General features: G+C 54.3%; 1 protein-coding gene and 1 long non-coding RNA gene across 9 annotated transcripts in view; both read left to right on the forward strand.

Annotated features, from left to right (window-relative positions):
- The window catches only part of ADCY5 (adenylate cyclase 5), a 145,024-nt gene that overhangs the window by 23,908 nt on the left and 98,609 nt on the right, over window positions 1-22,507 (forward strand). The window lies entirely within an intron of this gene.
- LOC144305139 (uncharacterized) lies at window positions 1,561-3,547 on the forward strand. Its single transcript, XR_013372171.1, has 3 exons — window positions 1,561-1,652; window positions 2,142-2,328; window positions 3,445-3,547. It is a non-coding gene; the product is annotated as an uncharacterized LOC144305139 (long non-coding RNA).

A 22,507-nucleotide genomic window follows, 5' to 3' on the forward strand; every position in this document is an offset into this window, starting at 1 on the left:
TGTCCCCGGGGTGGGCGATGCCCGCTCCCGACACAGCAGCAGCGCCAAGGCCCTCCGCGGCGCACCTTGGCAGCCCGCCCCTGCCTTCTCCTTCCAAAGAACTGACTGTTCAGTGTCACTTGGGGGAACAGATAGGTCTTGAGTGCCTCTGTCTGCAGGGCACGGGGATCCAGTGATGAGGAAGGTGTCGGCCTCGCCCGCCAGGAACTTGTCATCCGTGCAGGATGGAGGGGTGCATCTAAGACAAGCACACAAATAACTCGTGATCCAAGGGGAATAAAATAAGGAACATGGAGAAGTGCAAGTTGAGAGCCGGGAGGGGGAGGAGGAGGGGCTCAGCAGCAGCTGGAGATGCTGAGAGGAGGGGGGAGCCCATAGGGTCTTCATGAAGGAGGCTCTGAAGCCCCGACAGTGTGGCAGCGGGGAACACAGAAGCAATGGCCTGGAAGCTGGAGTCTCCAGGGTGTGTCTGGGCACACCGAGTCTTCCCGGTGACCCGAGTGCAGAGTCCTCCCTGGGGCAGCTGGGAGATGAGGCAGGAAATGTAACCCAGTATGGCCTCGCATGCCGGCTGCTGAGCGTCTGTAACATAGCTGTAAGAGGGGATCCTTCGAGGGCAAGAGTGCTGCACTTTAGGAGGGGGCTGGGCAGGGAGAGTTTGTGCAGTGGGGAGCTTGCAGCCCTGGAAAAAGGCTGGAGTGGGAGGAGGAAGAAAGGGTCAAGGGAGAGACGTTTCTCTTGGACAACTGGCAGGATCTGGCAAGTAAGGAAGAGGAGGCACGGAAGACAGGCCAGGATGAAGGAATAGTGCTGCCATTCAAGGAGAAGAGGGTGGTCTGCGGCTCCTCGGCCTGTGGGGGTTTGGAGAGAAGGGGCTGGTGTGTTTGGGGTCAGAACTGGAGCCTCTGGTGTGGTGGAGGGCAGGTCTCTGGAGAATCATGATGGGGCAAGGGAGGTGCAGAGCCAGGGCCTTCTCTGGGGTGCCGGGGATGGTGGGAGCACAGGCCAGGTGGTGAGGTGGGATCCTTGGGTGAACACGTGCCATTTACCTTTCCAGGTTGAGTGACCAGCATGGGTCCTGGCTCTCCCAGGGTAGTGGGTGCAGGGCTCCCCAGGGAAATGAGTGCTCTCTGATTCCTGTGGCTGTCTCCTTGCCACAAAAGAGTTGGTAGCCATGGCTGGTCCAAGGTCTTCCTGTGCGGGGGGGCCACTCTGGTTCTTCATCCGGCACATTTCAGGCAGCCCGAGCTCTCTTGCCCTGCAAATCTTCTTTGGTATGGTTTTCTGTGCTTTACTACGTAGAATTCTGAAATGTCAGGGGTCACGAGAACGTTACCTATCATCTCCAGGTCTTACTTTTAGTGGAATGAATGGAGGCCCTAGTCGGTGAGATGACCAGCCCTCACCCCCACCCCCCACCCCCAGCCAAAGTCATGGGGCTGGTCAGGGCTGATTTAGACCTTTCCTATTTGATTGGGATTTAGACCTGTCCTCTGAACCGAAATGCTGTCCTCTTTCCCCATGTCACCTTCTTTATTTGTGGATTTCTGGCCTCCTCAAAGTCAGGAGCTGCATATCCCTCCCCGGCACTCAGCAAAGTGGACACTTAATACAAATTTGTCGCCTGAATAAAGGGACGATGCCTACCACATGTAAGTATTTGTTCATTTAGCGAGTGGCAAGGGCAAGGGCTTAAGGGAACGTCCTCTCTTGGGGCCTGGCTGTCCAGGGCCTGTGAGGGAGGACGGCTCACTGGCTGCGGCTGGCTTGGCCGCTGGGTGACTGTCTCCCTCACTGCCTTGTTGGGCCCAGGAAGAAGGCTGAGCAGGAGAGGGAGGGCCGCTGGCTGATACCAATGCCTCTCCTTCCCTTGAAAGGCAGACCCCCTTTGGGCTTCTCTTGCCTCCTGCCCTAGGTCATGCAGGCGTGGGGTGGGGAAGGGGTGGGCAAGGGGTGGGGACCGTGTACCTCCGGGGATGCTGGGCCATCAGGGGTGCTTGAGGTAGACAAGTCTGCTTACTGATCAGGTGGAACTGCAATGCACCTCATCTCTCTGAGGGGAAGAATTAGTCAGTTTGGGCTGCCATAGGAAAATACCACAGACTGGGTGGTTTAAACAACAGACATCTATTTTCTCACAGCTCTGGAGGCTGGAAGTCCAAGATCAAGGTGCCAGAAGATTGAGTTTCTGGTGAGAACCGTCTTCCTGCCTTGCAGATGGCCGCCTGGCTGGGTTCTCACATGGCCTTTCCTCTGCGCATGAGCTGTCGAGAGGGAGCGGGGAGACGCTGGCGTCTCTTCTTCTCCTTGTAATACCAGCCCTGTTGGGTGAGGGCCCCTCTCTTATGAGCTCTTTTAATCTCCGTTCCCTCCCCAAGACCCCATCTCCAAATACAGTCGCACGGGGGGTTCGGGTGCAGCCTGTCAACTTTGGAGGATGTGGTTCAGGCCGTAACCTAGAGAGTCTGCGACTGAGCTGTAGGTTAGCATCTTCCCCCGTATGGGGTACCCTGTCTGTGAGCCTGGGAGGCATGTCTCGTAGGGAGTTTGCTCGAAATCTTGAGGTCTCTGCAAGTTTCTGGTGTTCCGTCGTTTACCTCAGATGAGGGGACAGAGTCTGAGTGTCCCCGGTGCCTTAGAGCTTCCTCCCTACCCGTTAGGTCAGGGTCAGGGAGGGCTTTTGGGGAGATTGGTGAGGCCGCCCCTCCGTGAGGCAGCCCGGTGTCGTCCTGGACTCAGCCAGACAAAATGTTCTAGTTCTCAGAGTTCCAGAGAAGGAACTTGGTGCCATTAGCCCCTTTGGGGGGAAGAGTCTGGAAGCGAGTCCTGAAGGATGAAATCTCAGAGAGAGAGCTGTTGGGATGGAGGTGACCTGATAGGTCAGGACAGCAGATCCCGGAGGAGAACGCCAGCCAACCTCTGTGGGGCATCGTCATCCCGCCCAGCCCCTGCTGCACCGCCTCTTCCTTCCTTCTGTCTCCACGTCTCCTTTTCCCTGTGCCTTCCCTGCGCACCTCATCATAACTCCCTGCCCCTGTGTGGGGCCTTTGTCTCAGATTTTTTCATTTGAAACATTTCAAATATTTTATTTTTTATTTATTTGACAGAGAGAGAGAGAGAGAGAGGGTGCACAAGCAGGGGGAGGGACAGGCAGAGGGAGAGGGAGAAGCAGACTCCCCGCTGAGCTGGGAGCCTGATGCGGGGCTCGATCCCAGGACCCCAGGATCATGACCTGAGCCAAAGGCAGACACTTAACCGACTGAGCCACCAGGTACCCCAGTAGGAACATTTCCAAGTGCGGAGACTAATGAACTCTCGCATACATACCCACCATTCAGATGCAGCAACTGTCAATGCTTTTTACTTCATTCATCCTCCCCCCCCACCCCCTTCCTGCTGAAGTATGTGGAGCGAATCCTGACCATCGTGTCCGGTTACCTCTAGATATTTAGCATGTGTTTTGCAAAAAAGAAAAGGTCTGTGCCCTCGAAGTTGGCCTCTGCCTCTGTGCCCTCGAAGCTGGCCTCTGCCTCTGTGCCATCCCAACCAGGTCAGCCGGGGAAGCCCTCGATGCCGTTTCCTCACTGTGGTTTCTTCCCGGGGGGGGCCGGGGGGGCCTGGTGTTGGGGTAAAACTAAGGAGAACTGAAAAAGAAAGTCGCTGTAGCGAGAAGGTGTATCAGGTTGTACCTGGAGGCCTGGGTTTTATAATTAAGCTGCGTTCTGAGCACCTCCCAAGGCCTCGAGGCTCTGTGGGACGCGCGGCCCCGCTCCCTGGTCGCAGGGAAAGTAATCATTTTCTAAACGGTCCCCCGGACGCTGAAGAGAGGCTCATTAGTCCTCCCGGGGGCCCGCTGTCACCTCCGGGAGGACAAATGGCCCAGCTCGGAAAGAATCTGGGTCATTTTATCTTGTCCCGTGAAGACCTCCCCGGGGCCCTGGTGAGACGCGCTCCGGCCACGAGCGGGTGGGCCGCGGGCTGTGGGCCGTGGGCCGCGGCGGACCCCGGCTGGGCCCTGGCCACCGCCGCTTCCAGCCGTCGCCCGGTCCCCAGCGGAGCCAGGGCAAGTGTAATGACTCTGTCTCGTTCGTCGCTAACCAATGAATTCCCTCTCTCTTGGCAACCTAAGCCATGTTTACAGAAAATAGAGCCTAGAAGATGCAGTTCCTGTCAGCCCCGGGGCCAGTGGGGACCGTGGCAGGACGGGTGCGTGTCCCCCGCTGGTCACCGTCGGGGCTGCAGGCCCTGCTGGGGCTCAGCCTCCGGCCCTTCTCTGGGGGGGGCGCCCTGGAGCAGATGTGGTGGAGGCCGGGGGGTCTGAGAGCCCCCCACGCGGACCCCGCCTCCCGCCTTGACCGCCTCGGGCCCGGGGCAGGTTTTGGAGCTTCCCAGAGCCTCAGGACCCTCATCTGTAGATCGAGGGCTGCTCGGGCGGGGAGTTGTGAGGTCAGGCACCTGGCTCAGAAGTCGTCCCCGCCCCCCCCCCCAAAGCTTCCGTGTCCCTCTGGTGCTCACTTTGGGACACACGGAATCGTGCAAAACAAGTCATCGGCCGGGGCGTCCGTGCGGCTTAGTCCATCCAGCGTCTGGCTCCAGCTCGGGTCATGGGCTCGGGTCCTCGGCCGAGTCTGCTCGTCCCTCTCCCTCTGCCCCTGCCCACTGTTCATGCTCCCTCCCTCTCTCTCTCTCTCAAATAAATATTTTTAAAAAACCCCAAATCTTTTGCAAAAAAAAAAAAAAGAAAAAAAAAAACAACCCAGTTATTGTTGGTGCAGTTTCTTTCTTTTTTTTCAAAGATTTTATCCATCCATTCATGAGAGACACAGAGAGAGAGAGGCAGAGACCCAGGCAGAGGGAGAAGCAGGCCCCACGCAGGGAGCCTGACGCGGGACTCGATCCCGGGTCTCCAGGGTCAGGCCCCGGGCCGAAGGCAGCGCTAACCCCCCCGGGCTGCCCGTTGGTGCCGTTGCTGACAAACGTTTCCCACGCTTTATCGCATTGGAGTGTCCGTGAAGGATTTGTCGTCATCCTCATCTTACCGAAGCCGAGGAGATTAGATGGGCTCAGAGAGGGCAAGAGGATTTTCCTAGCCGCGCGGCAAGGGGGACGGCAGGGCCCCGAGGCCCACCCTGGGGGGCGAGACCCCGTCGCACGCAGCACGCGGTCTGGCCCACCCTCGTGGTCGGTCTCGCTCTCCTTTCCCCTCGGAGTTTGGTTTCATTCGAACTGGAGCTGGCGGGGACCGTCGAGGACGAGGCTCAGCGCCCGGCCCTGAAGTCACCTGCCGGGGACACCCCTCCACGGCCCGGGGCGCCCCTCGCAGCCCTGCCCCCCTTGGCTCCCTTGGGCTGCGCTGCAGGGGCCGCTGCTTCGCGCCTCTTGCACCCGGCGCCGTCAGGCTTAATAAGCGCCTGGTTTTGAACAAATCAAAGGGAAAGTGAGCTGCTCCTCTCGCTGTCTTTTCCGAAGAGAGAACAGGAAATGCCTCAAGTTGCAGCCAGAGGGTTTTGGGTTAGACTGACCGGGCGGTTCGGAGGAGCAGCTTCACCTGGTGGCCGCGCTGGCCCGAGTCCCTGAAGGCTGGGTCATCACTTGTCCTCTCTGGTGAGAGCCACACGGGTTTAGGACTTTCTGGAAAGGATGGGGGGGGGACGTGGATGGCATGCAGTGCTGGGCCAACGTCGGGCCTCAGCTTTCTGAGGGGAGGCCCTTCCCAGGCGCATTTTTCTATGGTTCAGCTCCAGAACCTGGGAGGGAGCATCCGCGTCCCTCCGCTCCGTCCTCAGGCTGCGAGCAGAGGCCTCCCAGGAACCGACATCCCTCCTTGGGGGGCCCCAGCCACCCGCGGACCTGAGCTCGGAGCCCAGGGGCTCGTCAGGCACAGGAAGTGCTCCTGCCCCCCTGAGGTCGGGGTTTGGGGAGCCGTTACTGTGGTTGCCAACTGGGCCTGCCTTCAGGAAGGTCACGGCTTAAGCAGACGAGCCTGCCAGGGTCTGGAGCTCCTTTCCCACAAACCGGCAGCATTTCCAAGATGAAAATGGGAAAACGCTGAGCAGCCGAGACAGACTCTTGCTCTCCCGGATGAGCCCACGTCGCGGGGCTTGTGTCTGCCTCGACTCAGGACCTCTCCGGGGGCTCTGGGACTTCTTACTACTCTCGATTTCACCCGAAACAAGGTCTGTGAGGCCGTCCTGGGTGTCTATAACCCCGTGGGTGAAGGTCCCCGGCCCCGTGACAGGCGAGCTCACCGACGGGGCTATTTAGGGCACTCGTCACACAGGCGCATCACCATGACCGCCCTTCCTTGTTGTTTGTTTGTTTTGATTTTAGCCTGAGGAAGGATCCAGATGTTTCTATTTCTCCAGATGTTTTTTTGTGGTAAAGCTGAAGAGCAGAGATAGGAAATGAGAGATGCGGGGGAGGTGGGTTCCAGAGCCTTCCACGTAACGGATAACCAATTGACAATCTGTCCCCTGTGGGGGCCCAGGTTCCCCCTGTGCTGGATTTCCGCATGGAGACCACCAACCTTTCTTTTCTCTTAGACTGTCCGTCACCAGCGTAGTAACTGCTGTCGTGATACCCTTAACATGTCACCCGAAGGACCAGCCCCGGCCCCTTTAGAAGTCACAGTTTGAGGACTGCCTGGACTTTTGGAGGACATCGCAGGTGCATTATTTGGCATTTATTCAGAGCCAGAGGGAGACACACGGGGACAGTCCTGTTGGGTTCTTTCTCCGTCACTCTGTTCTTACCTTTCCCATTCCCCCTATTTCCTAGTGGGGAGAATGCCTTCTCTGAGGGGCAACCTGGTGGCAACAATCTGAAAATTAAGACAGGGCACCCAGGCCAGGCCCAGTAAGGCCCATGGGGAAGATGCTTTGTCTCTTGCCAATGGCATCCTTCTCGACCTTTGGGTCAAGAAGCCTTCCTGAAGGCTAGCCTGCTTCCTTCCTGTTGTCTCTTCTGATCCTCCCCTATGTGGAGGAAGATTTTATGAATGGGGACCTTATTGGCACCTTCTAGAGAGGGGGGCAGCTGTCTTGAACTCCTGGATGCTGGGGTAGGAACCTGGGGGTTCTGAAGCTCTGCTTGCAGGAGGCGGGCATGGCCCAGAAGGTGGGACATTCTATTGTGGTGGCTTTGGGAAGTGGGCTCTCAGGATGTGGGGACAGTGACTGGACTGTGCATGGAGAAGGGTGATGAAGGCTGCAGTCTGTCACCTGGGACTCTGTTGTGCAGTCAACACGGGCAGAAAGCCCTGCATGGACCCACTCACCTGTATTGACATGTCAGCCCAGCTGTCCCCATACGTTACACTGTCCTTAGGTGTGTGTGTTCCAGAGCATGGGGCCTGGAGGCCTGGGTCCCCGGGTCTCCGTGCTACCCTGGCCTCCGGAGCGGGAGTTCAGGAGCACCCTGCTTCCCTGATAGGACTGGGGCTGAGCTTGTAGTGCTGGGCTGGTGCTCTATGGGAGTCAGGGCTTGGGGTGTTTCTGGATGGTGGGTCTCAGCCCAGGGGTGGGAGGCAGGCTCAGAAGAGCAGGCAGGAGCTGAGTTCCTGGGCCAAGCTCAGGCCTTTGTCCTCTGTCCCCTTGGGGCTGGGTCAGCATCTGTTGCCTCTGGAGAGTTCTGTCTCAGGCTGGGAACTCAGAGGACACAGTCCCTCAGAATGTGACCTCCCCGGCTGCTTAGGACAGGCCCTAAGCACGAATGACTAGCAGTGGGAGGGGGTCAGCCCGCAAACATTTGCTCTGCTGATTTCAGGCTCTGCTTTCTCTTCTGAACCTGGAAGGAGTCCATTCAATTTTCCAAACATCTGTTTTGCTCTTGGACTTGCTCAGCCCTCTGTGAGAGGACCCCATGATGGATGACAGGCCCTCCTCACCTGCAGGCCCAGAGGGTTGCTGGGAGTGGGGAGACGGGACCACGGGGCAGACAAGAAGAGCTTCTGACAGATGGAACTGGGGTGGTCATGGGGGTCGGGGACGGTCACGGAGGTCGGGCTTGGTAGTTGGAGGGCATATTTGACAAACCAAGAATGTCTTCCTGTTGCTGCTGGTTTGGAGATGAGTGGGAGCCGGAGTGGCTAGTTCCTAGGAATTTGGGCTTTACCCAGTGGGTGACGATTAGCCATTGCAGGAGTTTGAATAAAGGATGGGGCGTGATAGTGGTGATGACTCTAAGAGCTTCTGTTACTGAGCCTTTCCTGTGTGTACTTACATGTACATCCTCCCTGCAGCCCTCTAAGGAGGAGAGTATTGTTATCCTGCTTTTCCAGAAAACACACATCGCAAAGGTCACCCAGCTAGCAGGAGGTAGAAGTGTGATTCCAGAGCCAGGCCGGGTTGCAGGGAGTGGCCAGGGGCTTTGGAATAATAGGGGCTGAACCTCCCCAAACAGGCCATAGGCCCCTGCTGTCCTCTGACACCTGGGAGGTGGGGGTGCTCCCTCCAGGAGGAGGAAGAGGAGAGGAGGTGAACCAATCCAGGGGCGGAGCTGCCCTGGAGGGAGCCTTTGTGAGCTGTTTCCTGGAGAGTTCTAGAAAGGAAACTCCTAGTCACTCTGCCGCCCTTAAGAGTGATGAGCTGTGTTCTAGCCCTCATCTCTCCCTCCTTCATCCTCTCAGCTCCCGAGGGGGCCCTGGGGGCGGATGGGGGCCTCCCGCTGGGCTGATAGGATCCCAGCTGTGTGTGGGGGGGAGCAGAGGGAGGTCCCATCTGCTTCCTTCTGTCCCGGACCTCAGGGCTCTGGGGCCACTGCCCGGGAAGCGCAGGCTTCAGGTCAGGGAAAGGGGTGTGGAAGATGCTAGCAGCAGGCGGATTGATCGATTGATCGGGGCTCTGTCCGCCTTAGGTGTTGGCCTTCCCCAGGCCAGTGGGCTGGTGAAGACAGGGAAAGTTCGCCTCCGTCCACGGGCTAGGTGGGCTCCTCTCAGCAGGGGACGGGGCACAGGGGACGGGGCACTTCCTCGCTCTGCCCGCTGGGCCCTGGAGGTGGGTGAGGCTGGGGCACGGTGGGTGGGGCTGAACGAAGCAGGTGCTCAGGCTTGCCCACCCCGGGACTTTCGGAATCACAGGGTTGGGATGGGGCCCAAGAATTCACGTTTCTAGCCAGGTCCCACTGGTGTGGGGATCCCTCTCTGAGAACTGTTGTGCCAGACTGACAACCGAGTGAGCCTTTATGGTGCTTCTTCCTTCACCCAGCCTCGCTGCTTGGACAGGTGTGGTCAGGAACTCATCCTCTCCACCCGAGAAAGCCACGTCCTGCCTTTAGGCCCTGGCTCAAAGGACACTTTCCTCCGTGGCCACACTTAGAACTGTGTGGGCCATCTGTCCTCTTCTTTCTCGCTCTGCCTGGGTTTCTAGAGCTATTGCACGCTCCCTGGGGACTGGAAGTCACTGTCACTCGTGCTGGGGGAGGGGTGCCCCGTGACACGTCCTGGCGCATGGAGGGATTGGGGCTGAGTGGGTCTGGTTCAGCTGCACTCTTGTCATGGTTAAGCCATTCTCAAAACCAGGGAATTAAAAAAAAACGAAAAACAAAAAACAAAACAAAACAAAACAAAAAAAAACAGGGAATTGAGGTCTAGATGGGGAGGGATTTCACCGAGGTCTCCCAGGCTGGCTAGGGGCGGAGCCGGATACTAGAACCTGGCTTCTTGGACTCCTAGTATACACTGTCTGTATAGACCATTGTATAGAAAAAAACTTCCATAAGCTTAAAACACTGGCTAGTTCTTGAGGTCTTTTCTAACACCTCCGGAGAGCCGTGTTTCCGTATGTGGATGTAGCGGGCACAGCTAGAACTTTGTGTCTGCCGGCTTTTTTAAACTTAACATAAAACAACAACAACAACAAAAACCCCTTAACATCGCATAGACTAATTTTCCTGCTTCATATACAAATGAGTGTCTTTTGTGGGATGTCCCTACAGTATCTCACTGAATTCTCACAACGGCACTGGAGGCACGTATTTTGGTTGTACTCCTGCTGTGGATCGTCCCCCGGAGGTGATGTTCCATGGTCTGCTTCATGTTCCCCAAGCACAGGAGACCGAACTGGTGTTTAGAATTGCCACGGTGGGTCCCGCATTCTTTGTGCTATCCCGGGCCACCTCGGACATCGCCGTGTGCCCACTGGACATAATGGATGGGTTATCCAATCTGATTCCTTTTTTTTTTTTTTTTTAAGATTTTATTTTTTTCATGAGAGACACAGAGTGGGAGGCAGAGACACCGGCAGAGGGAGAAGCAGGCTCCATGCAGGGAGCCCGAAGTGGGACTCGATCCTGGGATTCCGGGATCACACCCTGAGCTGAAGGCAGATGCTCAACCACTGAGCCACCCAGGCGTCCCCCCTTTTTTTTTTTTGAATTGAAGTACAATTTGCACAACACGAAGCTAACCATTCCAAAACGCGTGAGCTCAGTAGTGTGTAGTACGTTCACAGTGGTGCACAACTACCACCTCTGTGTAGTCCCAAACATCTTTGTCACCTCCAGACCAACCCCCAGAATCGTTAGGAGCCTTTCCTCTGCTCCCCTTCCCCCAGGCACTATGGACTTGCCTGCTCTGGTATTTCATATAAATGAAATCATGTGATATGTATCTTTTTGCGTCTGGCTTCTTTCAGGGAGCATAATGTCTTTGAGGCTTGTCCGTGTTGTAGCGTTTATCAACATGTCGTTCCTTTTTATGGCTGAATAATATTCAGTTACACGGATAGATCACATTTTGTTCATCCAGGCCCACGCTTGCTGGTGACCAGAGAAACCTAAGGTCCAGTGTTGGGTGCTGATGTGAGAAGAGAGGGGGATCCAGGAGCAGAGTTCATAGGTTGGGGGGAGACTGTGAGGGTGTCTCGAGTGGGACTGGGTATGTGGCCATGAGGGCTCCAGTGGACAGAGCTGGATGATGAAGCAGGGCAGGGAGGAGCAGCTGAGGGGGTGTCACATTCCTAGAACAGAGAAGCAGGCAGTTCAGGGAAATGTGGTGGCTGAGCTCCAAGGATGTCCCCAAGCCTGGATGTGAATGGCTGCAAATTGAGGAATTTTGATCCCAAACCAAGAGGTGACCTGGTGCCCAGATGGAAGAGGTCCTGTATTTCCTGAGAAAGAGGAGCAACAGCCGTGGCCTGGCCTGTAGGGCGGGTGTGGGAGTGACGGGCCGCCTGAGGACGGCTGTGTATCCCCAAGAGGAGCTGGCATGGGGCGCGGGTGGAGAGAGGGCCTGGACACTGTCAAGAGCCTTATAAGGAGCCCCGCGGGGTGGAGTGGTGGGAACGCCAGCTTGCTCAACCCCATGTCACCCGGGTGTCCTTGTCCCTCCCATCTTTACAGCAGTTAGTACTCATTAAACCATTGTTTGTGCCATTTGAGTGATCATGGGAGAAACAGAAAGGAAACAACCTTGAGTCTCAAGAGCGTGATTTCAGGAGGAAAAATCCCTTTCCTCTCCCCTTTACTGCCTCCAACTCAAATGGAAACACCACCCTGCTGGTCGGTGGTACCTGACCATTATCTTTGTAACTGAGTAGAGAACTCTAGTTTGGAGTGTTTTAAAATGTAGGGGTTGTTAGTACTCAGGGGGGTGGTGAGGCCAGCAGATTGGGAGATGACTTCCATTGAAAAGATCAGTTGTTCCCCACAGTTCCCTGGGAGGGGGCCCCACACGGTCGCCACCCCTCACCCTACCCACCCCCCCAGGGAAGCGCTCCAGTAGGTCAGGAGGCCGAGCAAGGGGGAATCTCAGAGAGAGAGTTTGTTGGGGTTTCTGCAGGATGGAATGGGTGAGGTAGGGTAAGCAGGCTTGGATGGGCTAGTTTGGATAATTTCAGTGGGCTCTGGGGTGTAGGGACTGTCCCAAGTCTGGTACTTGTCCCTGGGGTGATTGGGGCAGGGGATTAGTGGTCTGCAGTGTGTGCATTCAAGAGCTTGATAGAAGAGGTGCTTGGCAGTTTGGGCTCTGGATTGGTGGGTTTGCGTGGAAAGGACTCACAAGCGGGTAAGAGGCAAGTCATTTGCTATCTCTAAGAATTGACTGGGCTGCAAGATGTCAAAGCATCTGAAATACTGAAAAACAAAAAGACGTGATGGGTACGGTGGGAAATGCCACGGACCTGGTTTTCAGCTGGGTCTTACTGGTCCTTTGTGCCTCTCAGTTCCCTGGGGTCCCAAAGGAGAGCACAGGTGGTGTCCCAGCTTCTCTGCCTGCCTGGACTCTGCAGGGAAGACCTGGAAGGAGGACACACCATGATCTGAGATGACTCTTGTCCACCTGTCCCTCTCTGTCGGCTCCAGACTGGCTCTCAGAGGCTCGCCAAGGGGCTGAGGGAGGAGCATGCAGGGATAGGGCTGCTGTGGGCCACTGAGGGCCTGGGTGTCTAGGTTGCAGAATTGACACCCCAGCAGCCGGGAAGACAGGTCCGGGGAGACTGCACTGGTTGGCCCCCAGGCCTTCACCAAGCAGCTCTGCTTTCAGGGGCTGTTCCAACCAAAAAGCAGCGGCAGCGATAGGCAACCCTCCCCAGCGGTTCTACATGCTGGCGCCCCACTGCCCTCTGCCAGGCATCTCTGTTGGTCCTAGCGGAGCTACAGAGGCAGGCGGGGTAGGTCTGGTTCTCTCTGTGCTCTGTAGGCAGGCTGAGGCTCAGAGGAGACCAGAGGTAGGGGCTCAAACCCCAAAACACACATTTACCAGGCCACGCTGGCAGGGTTTCTCTTGGGAGCTGATTGAAGAGAGGATATGAGAAGATGGAATAGGACAGAAACCTGCATGTCAGTCGTCTTCCCTTGTGGCCAAGGGGACTCATGCTCAGACTTGTCCGTGAGCAGCTGGTTTCCTCTGAGGGTGCTTGGGTAGTGGGCCCTGGTTTTCTGACTTCCTCTCCATGCTCCATCTGATTTGAAAATCCCCTAGTGCTGAACTCAGTGTGGCTCTGGGGACCCCCAACCCCACCCCACCCCAACACACACGCACAGCCCACAGAGCTGCCAGGAGCCCTGGTCTGATGGGGGTGGAGGCTCCCACTTCTTTTCCTGAGCTGCCTTCCCACCCAGGAGGCCTGTGTGAGTGTTTGTTCTGGGCAGAGTGCACATTCTTCTCTCCAGAACACAGCTGGAGAGATGGGACAAGGCAGGAACCAGGCCCCAAACACAGGCAGGGACATGGGCCAACCTCCCTCCTTCTGGCCCCATCCCGCCTGTTGGCCAGAGCGGGAGGTCCTGGGCGGGGGCTGGTGAGGCAGGGCCAGAGGTACCAGGGGGCCTGCTGCTTGATGCTCTGAACAGGCCAGTGGCTCAAGGATAATCATGTCTGTTCCCTGTGTCTGGGGCAGTGTTTGTGCAAGGGTGGAGGCTATGGGAAGAGGGATCTGTGTCTTTGTTTGGGTCTTGTGTTCTCAGCAGTGGGGTGCTTGGTCGGTGCCTGCCATCCCGCATTCACGCTGCACTTGAAAGCCCCTCTCCAGGGCCAACAGGTAGCATCTCTGAGCTTGGCCCTGGGCAGGGCTGTGACTCAGATGCAACTGCTGATTGTGCGCTCCTGCTGGTACTCTGCAATCAGCTGCCCTGTCTTCTTCGGGGTTTCCTGGGTGGGCATATCTCTGCTCTTCCTCACTGGCTTCCACGTTCTCTGAGGGAAGGATTCCTTTCTCATGAACTAACCAGACTCGAAATGTTTGCTTCATCAGGAGGATGGACACCTTCCTGCAGCTGATGATCATCAAAGCAGCATATCAGGAAGGTGGTGGGAGAGAGAGAGAGAGAACTGTCTCCTGGCTGGAGGGGTCAGAGGAGACCTCACAGAGGAGGGGCTGTGGGTCGGTGTGACACACAGACACACAGAGAGGTGGGATTGAGGGCAGAAGAGACAGAAGGAAGGCCGTGATGGGGACAGCGGGGAAGGAGGGACCCAGCTGCTGGGAAAGGCTGGCTCATGGGGTTATTCCTAATCCCACAGTCAGCAGGAGCCCTTTGGGAGCTTTTGATTGATGCTGGTTGATTCCTGCCACTGGCCGTGGTGTGGGCGTGATGGGGAGGAGAAGGTGCATGCTTAGGAAGATGGTGGGAAGACCCTATTCCTCGCTGCGCTGAGCCTCTCAAGAACACGCCTAAACTGCTCTTAGAGTGATTCTGCTAGGGGGGGATCTTAGGTCACCCCCATCTCAGGGATGAGGAAACTGGACCCAGGTCCCATATGCTGCAGGTGGTGAAGCCGCGATTCAAACCCAGGGCTTTCTGGCTCTGCATCTGTGCTGCTCCTGCTACTCAAGACTGCAAGACGCGCAGGTGCTGGTGAAGAAATCCTTTGATTTCATTGTCGATCACATCAGCATCCAGCGATGCTTTCGTGGCTTCCTTTCCTACTTCTTATCATCAGCCTTTGCTTATATAATAAATGTGACGTAAGTACGTTTTCTTTGCCAGAAAGAAAATACTGTAGGTATAACTGGAGTCCTCTCTGAACGCTTTCCCCAACCGTGGTCCTCTGAGTTGCTCTGCTCTGGGATGAGGAGGTTAGAACAAACCCTTGCTTGCGCTGCAAGGGCCCCCTTCATTTTTTTTTAAAGACTTTATCTATTTATTCATGAGAGACAGAGAGAGAGGCAGAGACACAGGCAGGGGGAGAAGCAGGCTCCCTGCAGGGAGCCCAACGGCCCATGCCCTGGGCCGAAGGCAGGGACTAAACCGCTGAGCCACCCAGGGATCCCCCAGGCCCCCTTCACCTTCCAGCATCCTGCCAGCATTGTCAGCCCCACTGCCACCAGACTTACTGGCAGTCCAGTGCTGTCAGGCAGCCAGATTCGATCCCAAGAATAGTAGCTCTGGGTTAGAGCCATGCTCTGCAGCCCCAGCATTCCACCTCTGGGCCTGGCCCAAGCCGTATGTTTGGAGAGTGGAGGGTTGTCCTCCTTGCCATCGACCTTAAAAGGTCCTACTTGTGGTCCAGGCATCCTTTGTGTCCCTTGATAACCAATCTTAATTTATCTGAACCCTCCATGGGTCTGTTTTGTCCTCAGCCTATCTCAGCTCTTAGACAGATGGGGGTCAGGGGTTCCCATCTAGCATCCAGCTTAGCAGGATGCCCTTCTCTTTTGTGTCCTAACTGTGCTTTCTTTAAGCCCTGAGAGGCACCGGCGCTGCTCTTGGAGGGGTTGGTACACGGCTTGGCCTTGGCACGGCCCTTGTCTGTGCTCCCCCGCCCCCCACCCGACCTGCTTTAGCCTGGCCAGGCTCTGTCTGAGGTGTGACCTGGGTGGCCACCTGTTGCCTGAGGATTCCAGAAGGGGCAAGTGCCATGAGGTCACCCAGTGGTCATTTGAGGCCCCTCATGTGTTTTTAAGTCTTTTTCTGAGACAGGCCAGGTTCTCTGGGTTGGTTTGGTAGTTAGTTACATGTTACAGCGGAGACTCAGAGGAAAGCTGGAAAGGTCAGGATGTGTTGTTCCTGACGTGAAGAACACTGACCAAGAAGGGAGGTCAGGACTCAGGATGGTCCCGGCTTTCTTCTCCAACCTGCAAGAACAGTCACCTGAATCTTTCCACCACTTGCTCAGTGAAATCTTAAATAAATAAATGTCCCTCGACCAAACAGTTAATAACCACGGAGGTGGATGTCTCCCCCACCATGGCCAGCTTCCCTATTTTGATCCCAGCCCCTAACTGGACTCCAGTGAACATAGGTTGAAAATCAGGTGCTCCAGGATATACATAGGGTGGTCAGACGTATAGCCACAAAATTGATCCTTTTTTTTTTTTTTTTGGAGGAGGGATGAGCTGTGGGATGTATTCCCCACCTGATTGTGAATTATGCTGGTCCCTTGTCTCTTGAGCTTTGGGTTTTTCTGCAGAGGAGTCCTCAGGTGCTTGGCATTTCCCTGACCAACCCAGCTGTGGGCCTGGGCTTAGCATCAGTGTCCCCTTCACCATCTGTCTGACCCCTCCAGACCATTCGGAGCCATAAGTAATTAAAATCAGAATCTTTCTTATATACATTTTTCCAAAAATTATTTATGCATGTTTGGAAACTGAGAAAACTAGAAAAAAAACCCCAAAAAACAAAAAAAAAAAGCACCTAGTGTCCCATCACTCTGAATAGTTACTGTTGGGAATAAGGTGAATTTCCTTCAAGTTTTGTGAATATATGCATGTGCGCATCCTTAGCGGCGCAAAACTTTTTTTCTTTTCAAAATGGAATTACAGTGATACAGTACCAGTCTTTTCATATCCTGGATTCTTCATTTGGCCGAAAGCACGTTCTTGGTTGACAGTTCGTTCTTTTACATAACTGTATAACTTCATTAAGTGGATTTACCATATCGGTTTAGCCGTTCTCCTATTATTAGACATTAGCTCACTTCCAGTATTTTAGTGTTATAAGTAGTGCTGAGATGAAGGTCCTTGCACATAAAGCTTTTTCCTTATTTAGGATTATTTCCTTAGGATTCTCAGAAGTGGAATTACTGGGTCAGAGTTAAACATTTCAAAGGCTCTTGACACATATTGCCAAATTGCTGTACAAAAGGATCGAGCTGCACTCCCACTAGCTGGGTAAGCGGTGCCTACCCGGCTGCATCTCGAAGCATCCAGCTCCTTATGTTGCAGATGAGGAGACCAAAGCACACGGATGTGGAAGGAGCGGTGAGCCAAGGATGCACAGTTTCTGGGGAGTGGAGGTGGTTCTGGAACCCAGGTCTACAGGCTTCCATTTTAGACCTATTAACTGTCCTTGACACCTACTCCTACTTTCATAACATTTTGGTTTTTTGAAGTCTGTCCTAGCCTCTCTGTAGGGGCAAGGAGAGCGTAACTAGAACGCTGCTGCTCCTGAACTGTGTCCACTGTCCTGCCTGCGTGTGCGCAGCGGGGAGTGTCTGTGTGTCAAGAGTTGAGGTCTTGTCCTGGCACGGCCTTTGCACACTTTGCTTCACCCCCCGACCTTGCATTCTCTTGCCTGTTAATATTAATGACTGGCCTGCCTGCCTTATAGGGTCAGTGTGTGAACTAGCTCATGCCCAAAGCATCATGAATGTAGTAAGGGACGATATATAGGAACTGTCACAATGGTGGTTCTTCCTAAAGGACACCAGGAATGAGAGATCCAGCATTAGGGCACTAGAGGCCTACGTTAAGTAACTCATTTGTAATACCACTTTGTCCCAGAGAAAATCTGAGGCATCTTTCAGAGAGGCATGCATCGAGATAAAATAAAACTAAGAAAAATGATGGGAGTACGACAAGGTGCATAAAGTGACTGATACTGTACTGCCTACCTAAAGCGTTTGTTAAGGGGACACCTGGGTGGCTCAGCGGTTGAGTGCCTGCCTTCAGCCCAGGGTGTGACCCTGAGGTCCTGGGATCGAATCCCACGTTGAGTTCCCCGCAGGGAGCCTGCTTCTCCCTCTGCCTGTGTCTCCCACAGCCTCTCTCTGTGTCTCTCATGAATAAATAAATGAAATCTTAAAAAAAATAAAAACCAATAAAACATTTGTTAAGAGGGCAGACTTCATTTCACACAATATGTTTTTTTACTACAATAAGCAACATGGAGAGGGGAAAAAAGGTGAGTCATGAACACACTTCAGAAGGGATGCTCATGACACCCTTCAGAGGTCGAAGAGAGACTTTAATTGAAAGGTACAAGCTGATGAACATACTCAAAGCGTTCTAGACTGGCCTGTCCAACAGAAACATACAGAATGTGAGCCACGTGTATAGTTTGCAATTTTTCTAGCAGCCACATTCAAAGCAACGAAAAGAAACAGGTAAATTTATTTTTTTTTAAATTTTTTATTTTTTTGGTAAATTTATTTTTTGCACTGTATTTTATTTAACTCAGAATATGCAAAGTATTATCATTTTAACATGTAATCAATAAAAAAAAATCAGCGCAAAGTTTATATCTTTACTAAGTCTTTGAAATCTGGTGTCTGTTTGATGCTTACAGTAGATCTCATTTTAGACTAGTCGCATTTCGAGGGCTCAAGAGCCACATGCAGTTAGTGCCAGTATTTTGAGCAGCTCAGGACATCCCCAGTTTTGCAGAAAGTTCCAGTGGCCAGCCCTGCCCTGGACTTACACCCTTCCACTTGCCTTGGAAGCCACAGCTGTGGTGTGGAGAAGCCAGGGAGGGGCTGCGGCCCTGGGGCAGGTGTAGAGATAGCACCCCCAGTCCTGTCCCTGGAGAATTCTAATGGGGAAGCTGTGCTGCTGGTCCCTAGGGAGTGCCTAGTCTGATGGAGGAAGCTGCCTTGTGGGTCCTCTGAGAGCTCCCATCCTAACAGGGGAATCTCACAGCCCAAGGAAAGAGAAAGCTTCCCGCTTGAGGAGTTTGCAATGAAGTTAGAAATTTAGAGCTCACAACCGGATGGTCATTCACAGCAACGTCCTGGGGATGCAGGTAGTTACAGTGACAGACTAGAGCGTGGCTGGGCACGGACCTGAATGTGAACCAGAGGGCAAAGACACACGAGAGAGGGATGATGATGACCCGAGCAGAGAAAACCTGGCATAGCAGGACAATTGGTCGACAAGACTGGCGTGGCTGGAATGGTGGGGACCCAGAGCTGAGTCTGGAGTGTGTGGAGGTGTAAATACCGTAAAGGTTTAGATGAGATCTGATAAGCCAGAGCAAAGTCTATTTTAGGCACTGAAGAGTGATTAGATAAAAATAGTATTTGAAGATTATCCCGGTGGTGGTGGCCATGAGCTTGATGGTTTGGAGTAGGGGAGGCTGGCCTGGAATACAGGCCTGAGGTGATGAGGGGCTGGGGTGATGATGGATGGGGCATATTCCGACTCATACTTGCAACATGTCAAGAAGGGAGCACCTTCCAGTGTCGCTGAGTCGTCTCAGCCCTGAGCCCCGAAGCAGAGCCTCCTAGACTGTGTGATGGCCTGGACGGGGGACGCCGGCCTCTCCGTCGCCCTGTAGCCAGATGGTGCGTCTCAGCCCAGGGCTTGGCTGAGCCTTTGGTTTTGGAGGAAGGGGACTTCATCAGAGGACACCTGGGGGCCCCCTTGCTGGTGAGACCTGGTCTCCAGGTGCCTGGAGAGCTGGTTGCCATGGCAACGGGCACCTGTTGCCATTGCTCTGAGAAGGAGGGCAGCCCTTGGCTGCTTAGGTGCTTCAGGGCTGAGGGGTGGGCACCCCAGACAGGGGGCTGCTTGAACCCCGAGCACATGTGAGCGGCCTTGTCAGTGCCCAGCAGCTTTGCGACAGGAGGATTAACCCCCAAACTTCCCTTCTTACTCTTCCCGTGTCCTCTTCTACACTCTTCCCAGCAGCCTCTTGTGCTGTCTCCCCCACATGCGCCCCTTCAGTGTTTTTCTTTTTAAGATCTTTTTATTTATTTGAGGGAGAGCAGGGGAGGGCAGAGGGCGAGGGAGAGAGAAATTTAAGCAGATTCTGATGAGCACAGAACCTAATGCGGGGCTTGATCTCGCAACCCTGAGATCACAACCTGAGCTGAAACCAAGAGTTGGGCGCTCAACCAACTGCGCCGCCCAGGTACCTCCCCACCGCCCCCCTGTCTAATCCCTAAGATATATCCAGGGTCTCCTGGGCCAAACATCTAACAAATGGGCCACCCGGGGCAGGCAATGTCCCCTAAACTGGTCTCCTCTGTGGTCCAAGGACCTACCCATACTCCAACCCCATCTGCCTCCCCTCCCCAAACACTCCCACCTACCTTCGTGATGACCGGCTTGAGTCCCACTGGCATGAGCTCTTTTCCGCATCCTTCTTTTTTCCCCCTCTGGTTGGAAAGAATTCAGTTCACTTAAGACCCGAGGGGGAAAATGGTTGCAAGCGGGAAAGAAGATCCTTCAATCAAAACAGGAGGGATTTAAGCTGGACCTCAGGAAGAATTTTCAGATCTGAAGTTTTTTTTTCAAAGAAGATTTTATTTATTTGAGAGAAAGAGAGAGAGCGCGAGAGATCACGAGCCAGAGGTGGGGTGGGGGGTGGGGGGTGGGGAATGGGCAGAGGAAGAAGCAGACTCCCCACTGAGCAGGGAGCCCGATGCAGGCCTCGATCCCAGGACCCTGGGAGCCTGAGGCAGACGCTTGACCGACGGAGCACCCCGGCGCCCCACACCTGAAGATTAAGTGCAGGAATGGAGGAGTCAGTCATTGCTTTCCATGGTCGTCTTTGAGGACGGGGGAGACTCCTGCCTGGTCAAGTGGGAGGAAGAAGGACCTAGGGCTTCTGGATGCTTCTGTGCTTCACCCTTTTTTTTGTGCCACAACGAAGAGTAAGGAAAAAGTCAATGAGGCAAGGCACAGAGGAAATTGCTGGCAGGGGCCCCTTTCCCTTCCACCTAGTTCCACCCATTCTCAGGAACACCAGGACAGAGACAAATTTAGTCCTTCTATTTTTTAAAGTTTATGGAGAAAAACATTAGCATAAAATCCTTATTGGGCAAGGGGGAATTCCATCCCAGCTGGACCTCCTTTCTTCCTTCCTAATTCTGGGAGATCACATCGTGTGTGAGTTTCCCCAAAGCGGTGGGAAGGGTGAGGCGTGCATGTGACGGTGCCCACAGGCCTGCGTGCTCTGGAAAGCGGGGCCCCTGATCTGCTGAGGTGTGGACACGGGTTTTCAAAGCCAGCAAAAGCTCGTTGAGTGCCCACTAAGTGCTGTTACTGTAGGGAAGCGCCCAGCTTGCCATCTCCGGCGCGGGGGAGGCAGGTGTGCTGATGGGAAGGGATGAGAGGGCGTTCCAGGGGAGCCCCAGGGGAGGCCTGCCAGGTGAGGAGGATTTCAAGAGGCAGGTTAGCATTTGGATGGGGAGAGAGAGGTAGCCGGCATGCTGAGCCAGGCGTCATGAAGCTAGGTGCAGGCAGGTGAGTGTCTGGGGAGGGGACGCAGATGGGGTTGGAGTAGGGGTAGGTCCTTGGACTGCAGAGACCAGTCTGGGGGACACTGCCTGCCCTGGGTGACCCATTTGTCAGATGTTTGACCCAGGGGACGCTGGACTGAGGTTTCTGTCTGGATGCCGGGCCTAGGCCTGATGGGCCTTGTGAGACAGGGAAGCCCTTCGGTTCCTCTCATGCGGCCCAGGGAAAGTCGGAAAGTCCAAAGGGCAATTTTCACCTAAAAAAAAACCAACAACAATGAAGAAATGAAGTCTGCACAGTAACCCCGCTGTTCCCTAGCACCCTTAGGGAGCAGGCCATTCTGTGTGGCCTGCTTTTTCTAGATAATTAAGAATTCATGCCAGCATTTATTATTATAATTATTTTTGATAGATGTCTTCCTAAAATAATGTCCTTTGTCCACCTCCTGAAGAAGTCCCCGATATAACCTCTTCTGTGTGATTTGGGCCATCCTTGTGTGAGCAAATCACCATGTTCTGCTCTGGAACAGGCCAGGCAGGTGGGGCTGAGGCTGTTTGCTCCTGCACTAAATAGCCTCAGCTGCTCCATCTTTTGGGTAACTTAAAGCATACTTTAAAAAAAAAATCATTATCTGTCTTCCTTTCCGTTAATAGACTGTCACTTGTCACTTCTCCAAGTTATCACAGTGCCCGTCCAAGCAGCTCTTCACCTCGCCCACCCCCACCCCACCTCCACTTCTAACTTGCTATTTCTAAACTGCACGAGCTTGGCAACTATATTATTAGAATTTGTGGAAACTAACAGTTATCAGGTACTCAGTGATGACCTGAGATCATCACTCGTGGGTAAAGTTCATGAATGTGAGTGCATAGTCTGGGTGACCTCTGTGTTGTCCCATAGGGTGCCTTTTGGGTTATTTCTGGGTTCTCAGCTGTGCAGGACGGGTACTATAAACACACATTCTTCTTATTCAGAAATAATCAGATCCCCGGAAGGGCATATGAAAAGAGTTGATTTCTTAAGGTGGTAAAATTTTATTGTTTTTGGTTTTGCTAAGAAAAAAAAATTAATCAAATTCATTTAAGAGAACGAAACAAGTCTAAAAATTTTTTTAAGTGTCACCGTCTTAAAATCTGTTGTTGTACGTGGTCCCGGAGGGTCCTCAGCAGCCGGGCATGGAGGGGAGGAGGGGACTTGGGAATGGGGGTGGGCCTTTGGAGTCTGGTGCTGGTCTGCGCAGGGCCCCTGCTTGTGCCACCGGGAGCTGCCAGCTAGCGAGCACCTGGCCGGGCCAGCCCAAATGGGCACTTTGCACATGTTATCTCGTTCTCATGTGACACCACACCCCTAGGAGTTAATGTCCTTGTCCTCATTTTGCACAGGGACTTAGAGAAGAGGAATAACATGCCCACGGCCGCAGAGCTCGGCTCTGAGTGAACCGGCTTGAACTCAGGCCTGTCCCCCCCATAAAACCAGTGTCCTTTGCACCTCCAGGGGGGCAACTGTGTTGGCACAGTGTGCGTCGGTGGGGGAGGTTTCGGTGGGTTTGTGGGCCAGCTCCAGTGTCTGCCTTGACTTCGTCCTGATGCAGACACGGAGGTGCCAGCCATTGTCTGGGCCCAGTGCATTCGGGGCCACACGTCCTTTGAGTCACTTGGGGTGGGGGGAAA

This window comes from Canis aureus, chromosome 35 (genome assembly GCF_053574225.1).
Source record: "Canis aureus isolate CA01 chromosome 35, VMU_Caureus_v.1.0, whole genome shotgun sequence".
NCBI lineage: Eukaryota > Metazoa > Chordata > Mammalia > Carnivora > Canidae > Canis > Canis aureus.